The following is a 22,591-nucleotide window of genomic DNA, read 5'->3' on the forward strand; positions in this document are numbered from 1 at the left end:
AGGGAGGAAAATTATGTGGATATATTGAAGCAACATCTCAAGACATCAGTCAGGAAGTTAAAGCTTGGTCGCAAATGGGTCTTCCAAATGGACAATGACCCCAAGCATACTTCCAACGTTGTGGCAAAATGGCTTCAGGACAACAAAGTCAAGGTATTGGAGTGGCCATCACAAAGCCCTGACTTTAACTCTGTATAAAAATTGTGGGCAGAACTGAAAAAGCGTGTCCGAGCAAGGAGGCATACAAACCTGACTCAGTTACACCAGCTCTGTCAGGAGAAATGGGCCGAAATTGTGGATGGCTACCCAAAACATTTGACCCAAGTTAAACAATTTAAAGACAATGCTACCAAATACTAATTGAGTAAACTTCTGACCCACTGGGAATGTGATGAAAGAAATTAAAGCTGAAATAAATAATTCTCTCTACTATTATTCTGACATTTCACATTCTTAAAATAAAGGGGTGATCCTAACTGACCTAAGAGAGGGGATTTTTACTATGATTAAATGTCAGGTATTGTGAAAAACTGAATTTAAATGTATTTGGCTAAGGGGTATGTAAACTTCCGACTTCAACTGTATACTATATACAGTGTTGTAACGATGTACAAATGGTTAAAGTACAAAAGGGAAAATAAATAAGCAAATCTTCTCGCTCTCTCTCTCTCATCCAGTCTGTGTGTGTGTGTGTTTCTGTGTTTCTGCGTGTGTAACCGTGTGAGAACAGGAGGCCAACAAACGAGAGCCGAAGAGTCACAGCGACCTGGAACGTTCTCTCTCTCACTCTTCAAATATCTTCAACCGTTTCTCTTTGCACTTTCTCTTTCTCTCCCTCCCTCTTCTCCTCTCTCCGTCTCACACTCTCCGGCTTCTCCTCTTTGTTCCTTTTCTCTCTCCCTCACATTCTCATCCCCGTCTGTAATGCTACAAAATATTTGCATATCATTGGTGTAAAGAGACTTCAACTCCACAATGTATGGGTTTTTAAATGGTGTCCCTGGCCTCTCCAATATGTCTGGGTTCTTAGCTTAACCCAGGAGGGACCATATGGACTGCAAGCAGCCCCCACACTACACTCTGGCCCTGGCCCCAGCCTCACTCTGCTTCTAGACCCAGCCTCACTCTGCTCCTGGCCCCAGCCTCACTCTGCTTCTAGCCCCAGCCTCACTCTGCTCCTGGCCCCAGCCTCACTCTGGCACTGGCCCCAGCCTCACTCTGGCCCTGGCCCCAGCCTCACTCTGCTTCTAGCCCCAGCCTCACTCTGCTTCTGGCCCCAGCCTCACTCTGGCCCCTGCTTCACTCTACCACTGGCCCCAGCCTCACTCTGCCTCTAGCCCCAGCCTCACTCTTCCTCTAGCCCCAGCCTCACTCTGCCTCTAGCCCCAGCCTCACTCTGCCTCTAGCCCCAGCCTCACTCTGCCTCTAGCCCCAGCCTCACTCTGCCTCTAGCCCCAGCCTCACTCTGGCCCCAGCCTGGCCCTGGCCCCAGCCTCACTCTGCCTCTAGCCCCAGCTTCACTCTGCCTCTAGCCCCAGCCTCACTCTGCCTCTAGCCCCAGCCTAACTATGCCTCTGGTCCCAGCCTCACTCTGCCCCTGGCCCTAGCCTTACTCTGCCCCTGGCCTCAGCCTCACTCTGCCCCTGCCTCACTCTGATCCTGGCCCCAGCCTCACTCTGGCCCTGGCCCCAGCCTCACTCTGCCTCTAGCCCTAGCCTCACTCTGCCTCTAGCCCCAGCCTCACTCTGGCCCCAGCCTGGCCCTGGCCCCAGCCTCACTCTGACTCTAGCCCCAGCCTCACTCTGCCTCTAGCCCCAGCCTCACTCTGTCTCTAGCCCCAGCCTAACTATGCCTCTGGTCCCAGCCTCACTCTGCCCCTGGCCCTAGCCTTACTCTGCCCCTGGCCTCAGCCTCACTCTGCCCCTGCCTCACTCTGCTCCCGGCCCCAGCCTCACTCTGGCCCCAGCCTCACTCTGGCCCTGGCCCCAGCCTCACTCTGCCTCTAGCCCCAGCCTCTGCCCCTGGCCCATCCTCACTCTGCCCCTGGCCTCAGCCTCACTCTGGCCCTGGCCCCTGCCTCACTCTGCCTCTAGCCCCAGCCTCACTCTGCCCCTGGCTCTAGCCTTACTCTGCCCCTGGCCTCAGCCTCACTCTGCCCCTGCCTCACTCTGCTCCTGGCCCCAGCCTCACTCTGGCCCTGGCCCCAGCCTCACTCTGTCTCTAGCCCCAGCCTCACTCTGCCTCTAGCCCCAGCCTCACTCTGCCTCTAGCCCCAGCCTCACTCTGCCTCTAGCCCCAGCCTCACTCTGGCCCTGGCCCCAGCCTCACTCTGGCCCTGGCCCCAGCCTCACTCTGGCCCTGGCTCCAGTCTCACTCTGGCCCCAGCCTCACTCTGCCCCTGGCCCCAACCTCACTCTGGCCCTGGCCTCAGCATCACCCTGGTATCAGCCTCACTCTTCCCCTGGCCCCAGTCTAAATCTGTACTTGGCCCCAGTCTAAATCTGGCCCTGGCCCCAGCCTCACTCTGCCCCTGGCACCACACTCCACTCTGCCCGTGGCCCCTGCCTCACTCTGCCCCTGGCCCCTGCCTCACTCTCCCCATGTGTTCTTTATGAGACTGGTATTAAGTGTCAGCTGGGGTTTTGATGTCAGGGTGTCAGGATGTGTGTATGTGTGTGTGTGTTTGCCTGCCATTGTGTGTGTGTGAGTGTGTGTGTGTGTTTCTCTCTCTGTGTGTATGAGGTGTCTAGAGTTACCGTCAAGGTGAGGAGGAAATTGAGAAACAGGCTCTTCAGGCAGACAGCTGCAGAGTGAGATCACACAGACCCCCCCAGACCAAAACCCTGAACAGCTGATGGGGCTCTGGTTGCCCCCCTGCACCTTAACTGTCTAGCTAGAGGGGGGAAAGTCCACACCCAGTGTTGACAACGTTACAACGTGTGAATGAAGGCTTATTGTTACAATGTGTGCTTACCTTTCTCCACTCAACTGCTCTGTTCAGGAAGTGAGCTGTACATTAGATTCATGATGTTGCCTAGTGTGTTTAGACATCAGTATATCAAGCTCCTTTAAGGACAGGCTAGATATATTCTGGATACCATTCCAATTATTTCGTTGCAGCCATTACTATGAACCCGACCTCCCCAATGAATGTACTGACTGTGATGTACTGACATGTACAGTTGAAGTCATTTCACATTTTTTAAATAAAGTGGTGATCCTAACTGACCTAAGACAGGGAATTTGTACTGTACTAGGATTACATGTCAGGAATTGTGGAAAAACTGAGTTTAAATGTATTTGGCTAAGGTGTATGTAAACTTCCGATTTCAACTGTATGTGTAACTGATAGATGCACAGACACAGATACTACATGTTCACATTTTTAAATGTAAGTTGTAAAGTATTTTGTCTATAATGTCTTTTTCGTTATGTGTCAGACCCCAGTAAGACTAGCTGTCACCATTGGCGTCGGCTGATGAGGATCCTAATAACATCTCAAATCTAGTGTTAGGTTAAGGGTTACGGTTAGGATCAGAGTTAGGGGTTAGGGAAAATAGGATTTTGAATGGGAATAAATTGTTTGGTCCCCACCAGGATAGTAAAACAAGCATGTGTGTTGCGTGCATGAATGTGTGTCTCAGAGTGACAGGTCTGTATTGCTGATCCAGCCCATCTCTTTACCTCCACAGGTGCAGTAAAGGCCTCTAGCTCTGTCTCACTCTGTCTTTCAGCCCCTGGCGATCTAGAGGAGCAGTGACATTTACTGCCCCACTAACTGGCTCATTAGCCTGTCTCCGACACAAAGACCACTTAGCCTATCTCTACAGAGACTACTCCTCTGACAATAGTGGAGTTTTATATGACCTGTTCTTCTCATGTTGTTACAACTGCCAAGCTATCCAAACGGAGCAATTAAATGGTTTGGGGAATATATTTCCTCGTTTTTTCCCCCTCGCCCCGCTATTCTCGCGTAAGTGGTTCTCCAAGTATGCATCTCATTTTGAAGGAACAATTGGGGTGCTTCTGTCTTGTGTATTTTGGATGGGGATTCAATCATATCATATCAATAATGTCTGAAGACCTTCAGTCATCTCATCTCATATTATCTCAATCACCACCGATCCTCACACTGATTGGTCTATTGTTCAGAGACACAGAGAGAGATCTCCAATTGAAATATCCTCTCATTCACTCCAGGTATGCTGTTTTGTCTGATAGGCTAATTGACGTCCTAATTATGCTATTTTTGGATGGATTAGCCTGAAGTGTTGTTTGATGGGCCTTTCTCTTCCCCATCAGAGAGGATGTTGATGTGGGGTAGACTAAACACACTGAGACGCTCTTCTCTTCTCCAGGCACCTGACATTTCTCAGTTCTTCATTAAAAAAGAGAGAGAGCGAGAGAGGGGGTGGAGAACGCGGGATGAAGAGAGAGAAACGGCATACAAACAGTGTAGGCATAATGAAGACATCAACCTAGGAACTATAAGGAGGGGCTCTCTGTTTCCAGTTACAGTATTCAGTGCTGCGCTGCTGCTGATTGACATGTATGTTGTGCATGAAGAGGCATATTTGTTTAGTACAGTGCCTTGCAAAGGTATTCATCCCCCTTGGCGTTTTTCCTATTTTGTTGCATTACAACCTGTAATTTAAATTGATTTTTTGGGGATTTCATGTAATGGACATACACAAAATAGTCCAAATTGGTGAAGTGAAATGAAAAATATAACTTATTTAAAATAAAATAAAAACGGAAAAGTGGTGCGTGCATATGTATTCACCCCCTCTGCTATGAAGCCCCTAAATAAGATCTGGTGCAACCAATTACCTTCAGAAGTCACATAATTAGTTAAATAAAGTCCACCTGTGTGCAATCTAAGTGTCACATAATCTGTGACATGATCTCAGTGTATATCCACCTGTTCTGAAAGACCCCAGACTCTGTAACACCACTAAGCAAGGGGCACCACCAAGCAAGCAGCACCATGAAGACCAAGGAGCTCTCCAAACAGGTCAGGGACAAAGTTGTGGAAAAGTACAGATCAGTGTTGGGTTATAAAAAACAACAAACCTGCCAAGAGAGGGCTGCCCACCAAAACTCACGGATCAGGCAAGGAGGGAATTAACCTCTCTAGGGTATGTGGGACGGTAGCGTCTCACCTCGTCAACAGCCAGTGAAACTGCAGGGCGCCAAATTCAAAACAACAGAAATCCCATAATTAAAATTCCTCAAACATACATGTATTTTACACCATTTTAAAGATACACTTGTTGTAAATCCAGCCACAGTGTCCGATTTCAAAAAGGCTTTACGACGAAAGCAAACCAAACGATTATGTTAGGTCAGAGCCAAGTCACAGAAAAACACAGCCATTTTTCCAGCCAAAGAGAGTAGTCACAAAAAGCAGAAATATAGATAAAACGAATCACTAACCTTTGATGATCTTCATCAGATGACACTCATAGGACTTCATGTTACACAATACATGTATGTATTGTTCGGTAAAGTTCATATTTATATCCAAAAATCTGAGTTTACATTGGCGCGCTATGTTCAGTAGTTCCAAAACATCCGGTGATTTTGCAGAGAGCCACATCAATTTACAAAAATAGTCATCCTAAACGTTGATGAAAATACAAGTGTTATACATGGAATTTTAGATCCACTTCTCCTTAATGCAACCGCTGTGTCAGATTAAAAAAAAACTTTACGGAAAAAGCAAACCATGCAATAATCTGAGTACGGCGCTCAGACGACAAATCAACCCAAAGAGATATCCGCCATGTTGGAGTCAACAGAAGTCAGAAATAGCATTATAAATATTCACTTACCTTTGATGATCTTCATCAGAATGCACTCCCAGGAATCCAATCTAACTCTCACATGAATGCGCATGGTCAGCGCAAGGTCAGCTCATGGCAGACCTTACTCAATCCCCTCTCATTCGCCCCCACTTCACAGTAGAAGCATCATACAAGGTTCTAAAGACCGTTGACATCTAGTGGAAGCCTTAGAAAGTGCAACATGACCCCATTTCCACTGTATCTTGGATAAGCAAAGAGTTTAAAAACTAAAAACCTCAGATTTCCCACTTCCTGGTTGGATTTTTCTCAGGTTTTTGCCTGCCATATGAGTTCTGTTATACTCACAGACATCATTCAAACAGTTTTAGACACTGCAGAGTGTTTTCTATCCATAATATGAATAATATGCATATCCTAGCATCTGGGCCTGAGTAGCAGGCAGTTTACTCTGGGCACGCTTTTCATCCAAACGTGAAAATACTGCCCCCTACCCCAAAGAAGTTAAAAGAAAAATAAGCAAACACGTCTTTTGGTGTTCGCCAAAAGGCATGTGGGAGACTCCCCAAACATATGGAAGAAGGTAGTCTGGTCAGATGAGACTAAATTTTGCTTTTTGGCCATCAAGGAAAATGCTGTCTGGCGCAAACCCAACACCTCTCATCACCCCGAGAACACCATCCCCACAGAGAAGCAAGGTGGTGGCAGCATCATGCTGTGGGGATATTTTTCATCGGCAGGGACTGGGAAACTGGTCACAATTGAAGGAATGATGGATGGCGCTACATACAGGGAAATTCTTGAGGGAAAGCTGTTTCAGTCTTCCAGAGATTTGAGACTGGGACGGAGGTTCACCTTCCAATGACCCTAAGCATACTGCTAAAGCAACGCTCGAGTGGTTTAAGGGGAAACATTTCAATGTCTTGGAATGGCCTAGTCAAAGCCCAGACCTCAATCCAATTGAGAATCTTTGGTATGACTTAAAGATTGCTGTACACCAGCGGAACCCATCCAACTTGAAGGAGCTGGAGCAGTTTTGCCTTGAAGAATGGGCAAAAATCCCAGTGGCTAGATGTGCCAAGCTTATAGAGACATACCCCAAGAGACGTGCAGCTGTAATTGCTGCAAAAGGTGGCTCTACAAAGTACTGACTTTGAGGCGGGTGAATAGTTATGCACGCTCAAGTTTTCAGTTTTTTTCTCTTATTTCTTGTTTGTTTCACAATAAAAATATTTTGAATCTTCAAAGTGGTAGGCATGTTGTGTAAATCAAATGATACAACCCCCCCCAAAATCTATTTTAATTCCAGGTTGTAAGGCAACAAAATAGGAAAAATGCCAAGGGGGGTGAAAACTTTCGCAAGCCACTGTAGACATGTGAGTACATTGGCACACACACACACACGTTTGTTTAACTATCTTTGAGGGGACCAAACAATTGATTCCCATTCAAAATCATATTTTCCCTAACCTTAAACCTAACTCTAATTTTATCCCTAACCCTAATTGTAACTCTAAACCTAATCCCTAAACCTAAAATAGCAATGTCCCCACTTGTCAGAATTTTTCTTGTTTTCTATCAATAGTTAAACCACACACACACACACATTAGGGCTGGGTGATATATTAAAATGTATGTTTTTGACCAATATTCCAAATGCCTGTATTACAATAATCAAGTTTTTATTTTTAGTGTTTGTGTTAATGAGCATTTATTTCCGCTTGATCTCGTTCGCTCCCTCTGTGCTGTGCAGCTTCCCATTTACACCAGAGATCTGTAACGTCTGCTTCCAACTCACACTCTCAAACACATAGATCCTCTGAACACAGCTCACTCTCCAGATCCCAATCACTTGAATTCTGATCACCTGTTCACACAGCTGTATGTCATTATCACACACTATTTAGTTCAGTTCTTTGCACCCCATCATTGTGAGGTATTGTTTGTTTTGTGACACACTTCTATTTGGATCTCTGTTTTTCCCGTGATTTACTCCTCCCTTGTATGATAGTTTTTGCCTGCCTCACTAACGATGCCTTTTGCCTATTCCCTGCCTGTACCTTAGCCTATTGGATTTCCTGTCATCAACCTATTGCCTGATCTCCCGGACGACGTTACTAGCCTTTTCCCTGCCTGTACTGTTGCCTGTTTGGACCCCCTGTGTATGACCTTCTGCCTGCCCCTGGACCCTGCTACCTGCCTCATCCAGTGGTCCTTTACAAATAAACACCTGCTGCGCCCTGCGCTTGAAACCAGCTCTCTGTCTCCCATCGTGTTCATTACAAGATCTGTATATAATGACGAGATGCTCATGTCTCAGCTCTAACGATGCGAGTTGTTGTCCCAAAGGCTGGAAGGCAGGCAACAAGTTTAGGTCCAAAATAGGCCGATAGAAACGCTGGTCCTCGCTACATATTTGTCGCCAGTCCCACTGGCTCCAGGTCATCTATACGTCTTTGCTAAATAAAGCTCCGCCTTATCTCAGCTCCCTGTTCACCATAACAACACCCACCCATAGCACGCGCTCCAGCAGCTATAACTCACTGGTCATCCCCAAAGCCAACACCTCCTTTGGCCACCTTTCCTTCCAGTTCTCTGCTGCCAATGACTGGAACGAATTGCAAAAATCGCTGAAGTTGGAGACTTATGTCTCCCTCACTGACTTTAAGCATCAGCTATCTGAGCAGCTCACTGATCGCTGCAGATGTACACAGCCCATCTGTAAATGGCCCATCCAACTACCTATCTCATCCCCATATTGTTTGTATTTACTTTTTTTGCTCTTTTGCACACCAGTATTTTTACTTGCACATCATCATCTGTACATCTATCACTCCAGTGTTAATTTGCTCAATTACTTCGCTACTATTGGCCTATTTATTGCCTTAACTCCTTACTCCATTTGCACACACTGTATATAGATTTTTCTATTGTTGTTACGTTCGTTGATGGAATGATCGGACAAAGGTGCAGCGTGGTAGGCGTACATTTTAATTTATTAAATGAACACCGAAAAAACAACAAAAACAACAAATACGAAACGTAACGTCGAGTAGGGCTAAACAGCACAGTACCAAAAACAAGATCCCACAAACTACAGGTGGAAAAAGGCTGCCTAAGTATGATCCCCAATCAGAGACAACGATAGACAGCTGCCTCTGATTGGGAACCATACCCGGCCAACAAAGAAATAGAAAACATAGATTGCCCACCCTAGTCACACCCTGACTTAACCAAATAGAGAATAAAATAGGATCTCTAAGGTCAGGGCGTGACAATTGTGTTATTGACTGTACTTTTGTTTATCCCATGTGTTGTTGTTTTTTGTCGCACTGCTTTGCTTTATCTTGGCCAGGTCGCAGTTGTAAATGACAATTTGTTCTCAACTGGCCTACCTGGTTAAATGAAGGTGAAACAAAAAAAAAAAAATTGGGCTTATTTTGGACAGATTTTGGCGAGAGTGAAACCTCTTGCTTCACCTCTTCCTCTATGTTTACACACACACCAAGCCCCTCCCCCTGCCACTCACACAAGAAAGATGAGAGATCACTTCTCTTCTTCTCTGACAAGTGGTTTCAATTCGCTATTTGCATTTGAGGTTTGGTCCAACAGAATTGGTCATATGGACACTGAAACACATTGAGACATTATTTTACTGTAATAGAGGAGAAGTTACCCTTTCTAATGATACTGTTTTTTATGCCTCAACTCCTCGAATTGCGCGCAGAGCAGACACTACTAAAACGGGAGTATCAACCAACATTGATTCTAGAAAATGTATGCTCAGTTTGTCACGCGCGCCGTTGGGGTACCACGTACTACCACTATCAGCATTTTAGCCTGACTGTTATACTAGCTGTCTAGTCTGTGTTTTATAAATGGGCAATAAGCATAAAGCACAATTATATAAGGAATTGGCAACTCGTTCTCAAAGTAATAAGGAACTTGATTTCTATTTCTGAACAAAGTGGACAGGGTCAGTCAAGCATGCTGTTTAAACAGTTGAGATGGACAGAAGGGTGTGTTCATAACAATTCAAATGTTCTACCTTGTTAGATATAAAACAGATCCAAATTGGCTAAACTTAAACTATGAAGATTCCTATAAAGATTAGCTGGCTAATCACTAGCACGTGGGCTTGTGCTTGAGAGATTGTTTATGAGACCTGTGTTAATTTTCTAGAATGCCTGCTACAAGAAGTGAATGTGCATTATGCATGGTTCTGGTTAAATTTGTAACAGAAAGGGCTTTTTCATAGACAGACTTGAAAGCCAGATCAATGATTATTGCAAAAAAAAATGGGATAAAATGATTTTATTAATAGTGGATCTTATGGTTGTTGAATGCTTTTATTTGACCTAGGTAGAATTTTACAAGCCCTGAATTCATTCGATTTTTGCTGGCTGTTTGAAATGCAGGCTATTTGACCTTTAATCGTACAACAAAGTTTATTTAGAAAAAAAACTGAGCTATATATCGTGAAGTTTGAAAAAAATTGACATATGATTTTCAGGCCATATCGTCCAACCTTAACGCACATACACTATAGTCCAATCAGACCTGTGTTATTCTCCAAGCCTAGACACATCCCTAGTCTTCTGTTATGCTGTGTTTCTTATTGATAATACCATGGCTGGGACTCACAGTTCTATAGGGTACAGTAGTAGAGTCATTACAGAGGTCAGGCGTTGAAGCTCCTTCTACTCTGTAGTTCCCAGTCTATGCTAGTCACTATAGTCTATGGGCTGTGTTTATCTTCCTGTGTTTCATTAGATTGTGCTTACCGGCTTTCTTTCCTGCAGCTCACTGAGCAATGTGGTGACTGCTCTGCTGGGGCCAGGGCTCTGTCTGTCTGTATGTCTGTCTCTGTCTCAGGAGCCCAAGGCTTGCCTTTAACTTGATAACTTTGTCTCTCCTTTCACACTCATTTAGTCTGTCTGTGACAGTGTGTGTGTCTTTGTCTTACTATAGTGTGTGTGTGTGTGTGTGTGTGTGTGTGTGTGTGTGTGTGTGTGTGTGTGTGTGTGTGTGTGTGTGTGTGTGTGTGTGTGTGTGTGTGTGTGTGTGTGTGTGTGTGTGTGTGTGTGTGTGTGTGTGTGTGTGTGTGACCCGACCAACCATGCAATCAGCACATCCTGTGTTTAAAATGTTAATATGCGGCAGGGTGGCAAAGACTGTTTGAGTCATGGAGTAATGTACTGATTTTCCGAGCCATAACGCGGAGCTAGGCTGGTCATGAGGACACACAGGTACACACACACACACACACACTGTGCGTGTCTGCTCTCCACACAGGAATCAGACAGCATTACAGGTTCCCAGCAGAACAAGATCAGACAACACTATCCCCGGCCTCAGAGTCAACAGGACTTTAAACATGGTTACTACATGGTGTTTGAAGTCAATGTCAGAATAACAGCCTCTATGACTTTACTATTTACCACACTAGCCACTTCATGGAGTCTTACTGGAATTTTCTTAGGGTATTTCTTACTACATCCACATGTGCGAGTGATTCCATAGAGTTGGTTTATTCTCTTTAGTCCTGGTCACTGTAGTCTGTTGTGAGGAATGAGGATGTGTTTATAGTATGGTGGACTGTCTCACCTTTACCTTGGCATGGGATGAGTAGGTTCAAGTTGGCGTGATGTGCCAGCTGAGATGACCACTCGGCCACATCTTCATTCAACCTCTGTTCTGCCCGCCACTGGACAGGCCTGGGAGGAAGCGTGCCTTATGGTGCAAATATGTGGTCTCCAGCCACGCACAGACTAGTGCTCCATAGAGCTCCCCATGAGAACCCTCAAACCCTCATTCACCACAGCATGACGGCAGGATGGCATGCAGGACAGCAGGACGGCAGGCAGGAAGGACAGTAGGCAGGCAGGATGGCAGGCAGGACGGCAGGCAGGAAGGACAGTAGGCAGGCAGGATGGCAGGCAGGACGGCAGGCAGGAAGGACAGTAGGCAGGCAGGATGGCAGGCAGGACGGCAGGCAGGAAGGACAGTAGGCAGGCAGGACGTCAGGCAGGACGTCAGGCAAACAGTACGGCAGGCAAGCAGGACGGCAGGCAGGATGGCAGGTATGGCGGCAGGCAGGACGGCAGGCAGGATGGCAGGTATGGCGGCAGGCAGGACGGCAGGCAGGATGGCAGGTATGGCGGCAGGCAGGACGGCAGGCAGGATGGCAGGTAGGACGGCAGGCAGGACTGCAGGCAGGATGGAAGGACGGGAGGCAGGATGGCAGGTATGGCGGCAGGCAGGACGGCAGGCAGGATGGCAGGTAGGACGGCAGGCAGGACGGCAGGCAGGATGGCAGGACGGGAGGCAGGATGGCAGGTATGGCGGCAGGCAGGACGGCAGGCAGGATGGCAGGTAGGACGGCAGGCAGGACGGCAGGCAGGATGGCAGGTAGGACGGCAGGCAGGACGGCAGGCAGGATGGCAGGTAGGACGGCAGGCAGGACGGCAGGCAGGATGGCAGGTAGGACGGCAGGCAGGACGGCAGGCAGGATGGCAGGACGGGAGGCAGGCATGAAATGTCAAATATAGTATCTGCTGCTGCGTTAAGAGCCTGTTATTCAGTCAGGCCTGGAAAGAAATGATAGCCTGGACATTCCTCTGTACGAACATGTCAAAGCAAATACAGCTAAATTGCACTCTGTTTTCTATAAAGTCTCAGCTCATCGTATCCACTTCTATTAAAATAACTGCTGTTTCAGTTACAAAGAGTAATAACTGTTGTTTCAGTTAGACGGTAATACTCTAGTTTACACTCCTTTTTTAGACAGCTTTGTTAGCTGTCTCCGCTGCTTCACTTTTTATATTCAGCCTCTCAGTCGCCTGGTGTAATGACAGCCTTTCACTTCCACGCTGTACGTATGTGTGTGTATGCGTACCTCTGTGTGTGTTTGTGTCTTAGCATTTTTGTGGTGTTCTAGGCTGTGTGACGACTGGGTCCTCTGTAGCAGTCTTGTTTTGGGGCTCTTTCAAGGGGGGCTGGCAGTCTCTCTCTCTCTCTCTCAGAGCTTGGCAGCATAGGAGTGTAGTTAATATGTATGAGAGTAGATTATAATGGAACCCTGCTCCTCAGACATACTCTGTTACAGATCTATCAGGCCCTGCTCCTCAGACATACTCTGTTACAGATCTATCAGGCCCTGCTCCTCAGACATACTCGGTTACAGATCTATCAGGCCCTGCTCCTCAGACATACTCTGTTACAGATCTATCAGGCCCTGCTCCTCAGACATACGCTGTTACAGATCTATCAGGCCCTGCTCCTCAGACATACTCTGTTACAGATCTGTCAGGCCCTGCTCCTCAGACATACTCTGTTACAGATCTGTCAGGCCCTGCTCCTCAGACATACTCTGTTACAGATCTGTCAGACCCTGCTCCTCAGACATACTCTGTTACAGATCTATCAGGCCCTGCTCCTCAGACATACTTTGTTACAGATCAATCAGGCCCTGCTCCTCAGACATACGCTGTTACAGATCTGTCAGGCCCTGCACTTCAGACATACTCTGTTGAGAGTATAGAATAGACAGTCTAATAGTAGCAGTTCTAATTGGCTATAATTAACACATTCTTCCTGCCCTAGTTACTGTGGTTACTGTTTGTTTATTATGGTTGTCACATCTCTCAGACCTTACAGAGGCATCTGGAGAAATGTGGTTTCAACTGCTGTCATTACCTCTAATTAGCTACAAAGCGGTTGAATAACTCTGAGATCCAGGCCAGACACTGGTTAGCTGACCGAGCAACAGACGGAGCGTCAAACAATACAGGGTTGGAGGAACTTGGCGATGTGTTGTGATTGTTGTAATGATAGTGTAAACAGAGAGAGGGTCCTGAAGACAACACAGAGCTAGCTGACCACCTTGACCCCCCCCCCCCCTCCCCCAGGCTAACTTCTCCCTGGGAGTATCATAAAAAGGGGAGTGAGGAGGAGGAGGAGGGAGGACAGGGAGGAGTGGAGGAGGAGGGAGGAGGAAGGAGGATAGGGGAGGAGGGGGAGGAGGATGGAGGACGGGGGAGGAGGAAGGAGGACAGGGGAGGAGGGGGAGGAGGATGGAGGACGGGGGAGGAGGAAGGAGGACAGGGGAGAAGGAGGGAGGATGATGGGGAAGAGGGAGGGAGGAGGACGGGGGAGGAGGAGGGAGGAGGAAGGAGGACAGGGGAGGATGGGGGAGGAGTAGGGAGGAGGAAGGAGGACAGGGGAGGAGGGAGAGGAGGATGGAGGACGGGGGAGGAGGAAGGAGGATAGGGGAGGAGGGGGAGGAGGATGGAGGACGGGGGAGGAGGAAGGAGGACAGGGGAGGGGGGGGAGGGGGTTTTGGCTGGACATTGATGACTATAGATAATAATATAATGCAGGCTGTGGGGTCAGGCAGGTGTCATGGCACATTAATTAAAAGCCAGGTGATTGATTTGACCAGGAGATGATCGATAGCTGACCTCCCGCCCTGCCTCCCACAATCCATCAATACCCCAGCCGGCCCGGGTGGAGAGTATATGTCTATGTGTGTGTGTGTTATCTCATTGCACATTTTTGTGTTGTTTTAGGCTGTGTGACGAATGGGTGCTTTGGCTCTGGCAGTCTTGTGTGGTTGCTTGGTGAGGCTAGCTAGCCTAGCGGTCATGGCCCCTCCACTCAGTCTTCCAGGGGACTAGTAGACTAAGGGAATCAGCTGGACTCCTCAGGTCTGTCTCCCACTCTGCCCTGCTCGGTGGGGGGAAGAGAGAGGGGAGGAGAGGGGTGAGATAGGCTCCTACGTCTGCCTCCCTGTCTCCTTCACTGCAGGCAGCATATCCTCCTCACTCCTCCGGGAGTAACGGCCGGTTAGTTTCACCCCGACGCGGCCTGCCTGCTTTATTGTCCCTTCATTGTGGATTACTGTTATTGAATTATGGAGGAGTCCCGTCACTCTGCTCCGGAAGGAAGTCTCAGAGCCCAGCAGAGCAGACCCTCACAGGGCTACTGAAGCATGGCTGCATGGCCCCAGCTCCACCTATAGCCCCACCTCAACCCCAGCCCCTTGCAGCTCCAGCTAATGGTGAAGGTAGTGTTGAGTATGAAGGCAGGATCTGGCACGTTGCTTTATTCCACACTATGATATACTGTCTTCGACCACATGACTCAGACACAGCTCAGACGTTTCAATGAGAAATAAATATGGGGAGAAGGGGGATTATATAGAGAAAGAGAAAGACATATGCAGATGAGGGAATATAGAGACATGAAGAGATGCTTGACATTCCACTCTACTGCCTGTCTGCCCTCCCCAGCCAGCTTGGCTGTCAGTGTATGTATGCCTCCTGCCCTGAGGACCCCTACACCCCCCACCCCTCACTGGGGGTCTGGCCACACACACACACACACACACACACACACACACACACACACACACACACACACACACACACACACACACACACACACCCCAGAGACGTGTTCAATAGAGGGGCACGGAAGTTGGTGGCATGCTTTTCAGACACAGACCAACCATGCTCACTGTGTCTCCTCATTGGTGCTCAATGTGTGATGTTGCCATACCGCAAAGAGAGAGGCTACACAGTCACTTGCCCCTGTCTGTTACCTCTCAGTCATCCACTCTCATCCCCCTCTCATCCTTCCCAGGTCTCTCTGGTCTCTTAGTCTCTTTGTAAGGAAATAAGATTACCTAACTGTAATTCAGACCAGCATTAGGCAGGTGATCCTGGCTTTGCTGATGTCTGTACGTCGTGTGGGTCCTGCAGACTAGACATACCATGTGTTTCTGATTGGGATTGAGGTTTTCATAATGAAAGACTTTGATTGTTGTTGTTTTTCTTGCTGGCGTTGTACTTAAAGGTGCACTATGCAGAAATTGCTCCGCCATTTCCTGGTTGCTAAAATTCTAATAGTTTGCCTAATTTCAGTTTAGGTGACAAAAAACAAGCAAGTATAGTGTAGAGAATCATTGTACCATCTAAACTGCTGTGAAATATATTTTCTATAACCCAAATATAGTATTTTCAGCTGTTTGAAGCTGGTGTACAAAACCGAAAGTAAAAGAGGGAAAAACTAAACTTAAGAACGGGAAGCATAGAAATTGTTCACATAGAACATATCTACCGCTTCTTAGACTTGCTTTCAATGAGAATGACAGATCTATAACACACATTTGTATGTGAATTGGTCGGGTTGCCCAAAAAGTTACATATTGCAGCTTTAAAAGATGATTGTGTGATAACCTTTTTAGAGACACCCTATTCTGCCAAATCTGAAGCCCCACACACTCTGAAGCGCCACACACATACACCTCTCCCCTGTCATGTGACCTAGGTGTCACCCTGTCCCTTGGTTGCCCCTAGGGAGCTACACCCACTGCAAATAAACGGAAAACATATAGGCATACCATGTGTAAACTCCTGTACACACACCCAGCCATTTCCACTGAAGACAGATAGCGAACACATAAACTCAACAGCCAAGAGGAACATTACAGTTTGTTCCTTAAAGGGGAATTTCACCCTGGGGAAATCTGGGCTTGTTTTCATCATGTCTGAGGAATTTCTAGTACAGTGAGATAATAATCACACATAATTGCCCAGGAGGAAGGCAGGTCAGGGCTTCGCGCACTGAATGATACACCGTATGGCGGCTTCCGGTGTATTGATGGGGGGAGATCTAAAACTACATGCAGTCCTTCTTTGTGGCATTTCGTGAAGGCTCTATGTCATACTGATCACACTATACGTTTTTGTGGGTGTAGATATGATTGTCCTTGTTCGATAGAGCCAGTGTACGTCTTTCAGCCATGTTCCTATCTGCTTGTGTTGGGCGGTGTTTTGTGCTCTGGCCCCCGTCCCTCCCACAAGGCAGGCTTTTTTCAAAAGGAGGCAGACACTAACAACAATCCTTTGGGCAAAACTGAAAGAACTGACCAGATGCAATGGCTTCCAGTGATTCCTCTCATCAACACGAATTTGACGATGGAGCATCTGTTAGCTACATGGTGACATTCAACCATACATGTTTCAACCGGATTATAGCAAAGAGGATTCGAAACAAAGAGTTGGATTTAGCTAATGTTAGAAGCTCAGCTACAGCCAATTCCAGCACCAAGAGTGCAGATGACAAATACAGTGTCTACCTAAGAAAAGGTGGTCCTAGGTGGTCCTGCAAACCACCTAGCTAGCTAACTTTAATATACCTACTAAACTCATATTGTGTTTTGCTGGCTAACATACTACAGTGTTACAGTTTGCTAATTTAGCTAGCTATATAACTAGCTAGGTAGCTAGCTAACTAGCTAAGTTAGCGAGCTAAACAACTACCGTTAGCCATATATATGACTAAAAAGAGGAGATGGCTTCCCAGTGGGTGGAACTGGTTCCCAAGTGGGTGGGTCTATGCCCTCCCAGGCCCACCCATTGCTGTGCCACCCTGCCTAGTTACTCTGTACAGTAATCCATAGATTAGGACCTAATTTATTTATTTCAATTGACTGCTTTTCTTATATGAACTGTAACTCAGTAAATATAAAAAAACTTTGCATGTTGTGTTTATATTTTTGTTCAGTATATTTCTATTTGGCTAGATTGTTGTAAATGTAATCTCTCTAAATGTAATTTAATGTATGCATGTTCAACTAGTCAACCCTAATGTTGATGTTATGCTGGTAATGTTCAACTAGTCAACCCTAATGTTGATGTTATGCTGGTAATGTTCAACTAGTCAACCCTAATGTTGATGTTATGCTGGTAATGTTCAACTAGTCAACCCTAATGTTGATGTTATGCTGGTAATGTTCAACTAGTCAACCCTAATGTTGATGTTATGCTGGTAATGTTCAACTAGTCAAGCCTAATGTTGATGTTATGCTGGTAATGTTCAACTAGTCAACCCTAATGTTGATGTTATGCTGGTAATGTTCAACTAGTCAACCCTAATGTTGATGTTATGCTGGTAATGTTCAACTAGTCAACCCTAATGTTGATGTTATGCTGGTAATGTTCAACTAGTCAACCCTAATGTTGATGTTATGCTGGTAATGTTCAACTAGTCAAGCCTAATGTTGATGTTATGCTGGTAATGTTCAACTAGTCAACCCTAATGTTGATGTTATGCTGGTAATGTTCAACTAGTCAACCCTAATGTTGATGTTATGCTGGTAATGTTCAACTAGTCAACCCTAATGTTGATGTTATGCTGGTAATGTTCAACTAGTCAACCCTAATGTTGATGTTATGCTGGTAATGTTCAACTAGTCAACCCTAATGTTGATGTTATGCTGGTAATGTTCAACTAGTCAACCCTAATGTTGATGTTATGCTGGTAATGTTCAACTAGTCAACCCTAATGTTGATGTTATGCTGGTAATGTTCAACTAGTCAACCCTAATGTTGATGTTATGCTGGTAATGTTCAACTAGTCAACCCTAATGTTGATGTTATGCTGGTAATGTTCAACTAGTCAACCCTAATGTTGATGTTATGCTGGTAATGTTCAACTAGTCAACCCTAATGTTGATGTTATGCTGGTAATGTTCAACTAGTCAACCCTAATGTTGATGTTATGCTGGTAATGTTCAACTAGTCAACCCTAATGTTGATGTTATGCCGGTAATGTTCAACTAGTCAACCCTAATGTTGATGTTATGCTGGTAATGTTCAACTAGTCAAGCCTAATGTTGATGTTATGCTGGTAATGTTCAACTAGTCAACCCTAATGTTGATGTTATGCTGGTAATGTTCAACTAGTCAACCCTAATGTTGATGTTATGCTGGTAATGTTCAACTAGTCAACCCTAATGTTGATGTTATGCTGGTAATGTTCAACTAGTCAACCCTAATGTTGATGTTATGCTGGTAATGTTCAACTAGTCAACCCTAATGTTGATGTTATGCTGGTAATGTTCAACTAGTCAACCCTAATGTTGATGTTATGCCGGTAATGTTCAACTAGTCAACCCTAATGTTGATGTTATGCTGGTAATGTTCAACTAGTCAAGCCTAATGTTGATGTTATGCTGGTAATGTTCAACTAGTCAACCCTAATGTTGATGTTATGCTGGTAATGTTCAACTAGTCAACCCTAATGTTGATGTTATGCTGGTAATGTTCAACTAGTCAACCCTAATGTTGATGTTATGCTGGTAATGTTCAACTAGTCAACCCTAATGTTGATGTTATGCCGGTAATGTTCAACTAGTCAACCCTAATGTTGATGTTATGCTGGTAATGTTCAACTAGTCAACCCTAATGTTGATGTTATGCTGGTAATGTTCAACTAGTCAACCCTAATGTTGATGTTATGCCGGTAATGTTCAACTAGTCAACCCTAATGTTGATGTTATGCTGGTAATGTTCAACTAGTCAACCCTAATGTTGATGTTATGCTGGGACGATTTAGCCGTTGTGCAAACTGTACAATAGTACAGTCTTTTTATTTAAAAAATAAAATGTTTTGTCTTACTGACAATACCGTGTAGTGCCTGGGCTTTTTCCTGGAGTGGATTCTAGATACAGAAACAATTCCTTTGCCTGCGTGTGCCATTGTAGGAGAACTGTATCCCTCGAGGGGATTAGACATTATGCTGGATTTCAAACAAATGACTCATAAGAAAATGAATGGCAGTTTGATCATGACAACACACCCAGCCAGCCTAGGCTTATGATGATGTCACGCGGGACTAGGTGGGTGAAGGAATCAGACGCAGAGAGTTCCACTTGGGAAAAGTGCTCCTTTACCATAGCACACAAAAAATGAATAAGCCCAAACATACAGGGCGCAGCGAACAACTTAAATAACCCAAAACACAAGGTGCCAAGTAATTAGAAAAATAAATACACCTCTACCTAAAACACACACACGTAACATAAAGACAAAACAAACAGACAAACGAAAAAGGGATCGGTGGCGGCTAGTAGGACGGTGACGACGACCGCCGAGCACCGCCCGAACAGGCAGGGGAGCCAACTTCGGCGGAAGTCGTGACAGATGACCACATTCTCTGCTGTGGGGTTTACTGCGTCTGTGTGTACCAGAACCCCGCCTGGGCTACATTGGTCCTGACACTGTTTATCTTTACCCTTCCACATTAAATCACATCTTGGGCCATATTATATTCTTCCTCTCAGGATCACGCTGTTTTCTTCTCCACTCCTCTGTTTCTCTTTCCCTCTCTCCTTCGTCTGTCACACGCCATTGTCTAAACATTAAACACTTATGCCGCTTTTAAAGTAAACCAAACCCACTTCCTGCCATTCCATCTTTTGTCTTTCTTCTCTTCTGTTCTCTCTTTTTCTAAATAAGCATGAGATGGGAGAGACACACACACACACTGTGAGAGAGATTGAATCAGCCGCCTCAGAACTGAACTATGTGTCTTCATGGCTCACTGCGGCCCACTCCGCTATGACCACTTCCTGTTTGACAGCCCCTACAGGGAGGGGGCTGGGTGGGTGAGGAGGGGAGTATCTCCTCTCCACTGTCTGTCCTGTCTTTCTGAGACAGTGAAAACACCTACTTGTGTTGGCCAGAGACCGTTAGCCAAACATCCCTCCTGCTCATCCCCCTCTCTTCTCCCACATATGGAGACAGTTATTCAGGCTCGTATTGTGAGGGGAACAAAGGGGAGAGGAACACAGCAAGCCAGCGGTCAGTGGAAAGAGAAGCAGGCGGATTAAATCGACTCGCTATGTACCCCCTCCCCACCCTGTCCTCTCCTTCAAAGAAAGAAAACAATTCCCTGGGATTGTGTTGGGCCAAACACGTATGTGGTCCTTATAGAAATAGAGGACATAGGGGAGAGAGAGAGGGAACGGAGAGAAAAGAGAGGGGGGTTTAGAAAGAGTTGCAAGTCATGAAGTGAAAGGAAACCAGAGTTTTATTGGGGGATCTGGACAGAGGTTAGAAAACATTCAGCCCACCAGACGGAATCTGTGGTCATTACATGAAAAGAAGAGAGAAAAGAAGGGAGCGAGGCCTAGAGAAGCAAGAGGAAGGAGGAGTGAGGTGGTTGTTTGTTGTTTTAGGTTTTGTCTTCCAGCTGTTAAAATAAAGAAAGTGGAGACATATACAGTACTGTAGCTGTTTGGTGTGATGCTACTTTGTCTTGAACTAATCCTGGATCCTGGAGGGTTCAGATTGGCTTCAATGGTCCTCACACCTTATTGAGCTGTTTAATGTTTTCTGAATGAAATGTGATTAGCTGTTACAACATGATCATCATCATATATTGGTCCAACTCTTCAGAGAAAAGCTCTGTGAGAGGATGACGCTACATTGACAAGAGAAAATGGCTTCAGTGGGCTGTTCTTGATTTCTCACCGGTTTGTCCTCCGGCAGATCTAGACGTTACCTCACAAAGGAGATTTATAAGGAGTAAAACCCAGGTAATACAGCAATGATTCATTCAACCCAGACACACACTCTCAACCCAGACACACACTCTTTACCCAGAGACACACTCTCAACCCAGACAGGAGAGTGGTGCTGCCAAATGTGCTGCCAAAGATCCCTATCACTCCATGTCATCATGAAGTAGGGGACAGGGAGCTAGGCTTTACCCAGGCTGGGTGGATGTGGAGGAACCCGCGGTCAATCGACCACCCCTCATCTCTGTCAAACGCTCCCTAAAACACTTCTGCGAGCAGGCCTTTCTAATCGACCTGGCCTGGGTATCCTGGAAGGATATTGACCTCATCCCGGTCAGTCGAGGATGCCTGGTCGTTCTTTAAAAGTAATTTCCCCACCATCTTAAATAAGCATGCCCCTTTCAAAAAATGAAGAACAGATATAGACCTTGGTTCACTCCAGACCTGACTGCCCTCGACCAGCACAAAAACATCCTGAGGCGGTCTGCAATAGCGTCGAATGGTCCCTGCGATATGCAACTGTTCAGGGAAGTCAGGAACCAATACACGCAGTCAGTCAGGAAAGCAAAGGCTAGCTTCTTCAAACAGAAATTTGCATCCTGTAGCTCTAACTCCAAAAGGTTTTGGAACACTGTAAAGTCCATGGAGAATAAGAGCACCTCCTCCCAGCTGCCCACTGCACTGAGGCTAGGTAACACTGTCACCACCGATAAATCCACGATAATCAAGAATTTCAATAAGCATTTCTCTACGGCTGGCCATGCTTTCCTCCTGGCTACCCCAACCCTGGCCAACAGCTCCACACCCCCCGCAGCTATATGCCCAAGCCTCCCCAGCTTCTTCTTCACCCAAATCCAGATAGCAGATGTTCTGAAAGAACTGCAAAACCTGGACCCGTACAAATCAGCTGGGCTAGACAATCTGGACCTTCTCTTTCTAAAATTATCCGCGCCATTGTTGCAACCCCTATTACCAGTCTGTTCAACCTCTCTTTCGTATCGTCCGAGATCCCTAAAGATTGGAAAGCTGCTGCGGTCATCCCCCTCTTCAAAAGGGGTGACACTCTAGACCCAAACTGTTATAGACCTATATCCATCCTGCCCTGCCTTTCTAAAGTCTTCGAAAGCCAAGTTAATAAACAGATCACTGACCATTTCGAATCCCACTGTACCTTCTCCGCTGTCCAATCCGGTTTCCGAGCTGGTCACGGGTGCACCTCAAAATAAAATATTGTACTGTGCAGCCGTCTTCATCGACGTGGCCAAGGCTTTCGACTCTGTCAATCACCGTATTCTTATCGTCAGACTCAAATGACTGCCTCGCCTGGTTCACCAACTACTTCTCAGACAGAGTTCAGTGTGTCAAATCGGAGGGCCTGTTGTCCGGACCTCTGGCAGTCTCTATGGGGGTACCACA

General features: G+C 46.2%; 1 protein-coding gene across 1 annotated transcript in view; it reads left to right on the top strand.

Moving 5' to 3' along the window:
* Positions 1-22,591, top strand: part of LOC120058660 (plexin-A2-like) — a 375,679-nt gene that overhangs the window by 60,958 nt on the left and 292,130 nt on the right. The gene's annotated exons all lie outside the window — the stretch shown is intronic.

Source organism: Salvelinus namaycush, chromosome 14 (genome assembly GCF_016432855.1).
Source record: "Salvelinus namaycush isolate Seneca chromosome 14, SaNama_1.0, whole genome shotgun sequence".
NCBI classification, from domain to species: Eukaryota; Metazoa; Chordata; class Actinopteri; order Salmoniformes; family Salmonidae; genus Salvelinus; species Salvelinus namaycush.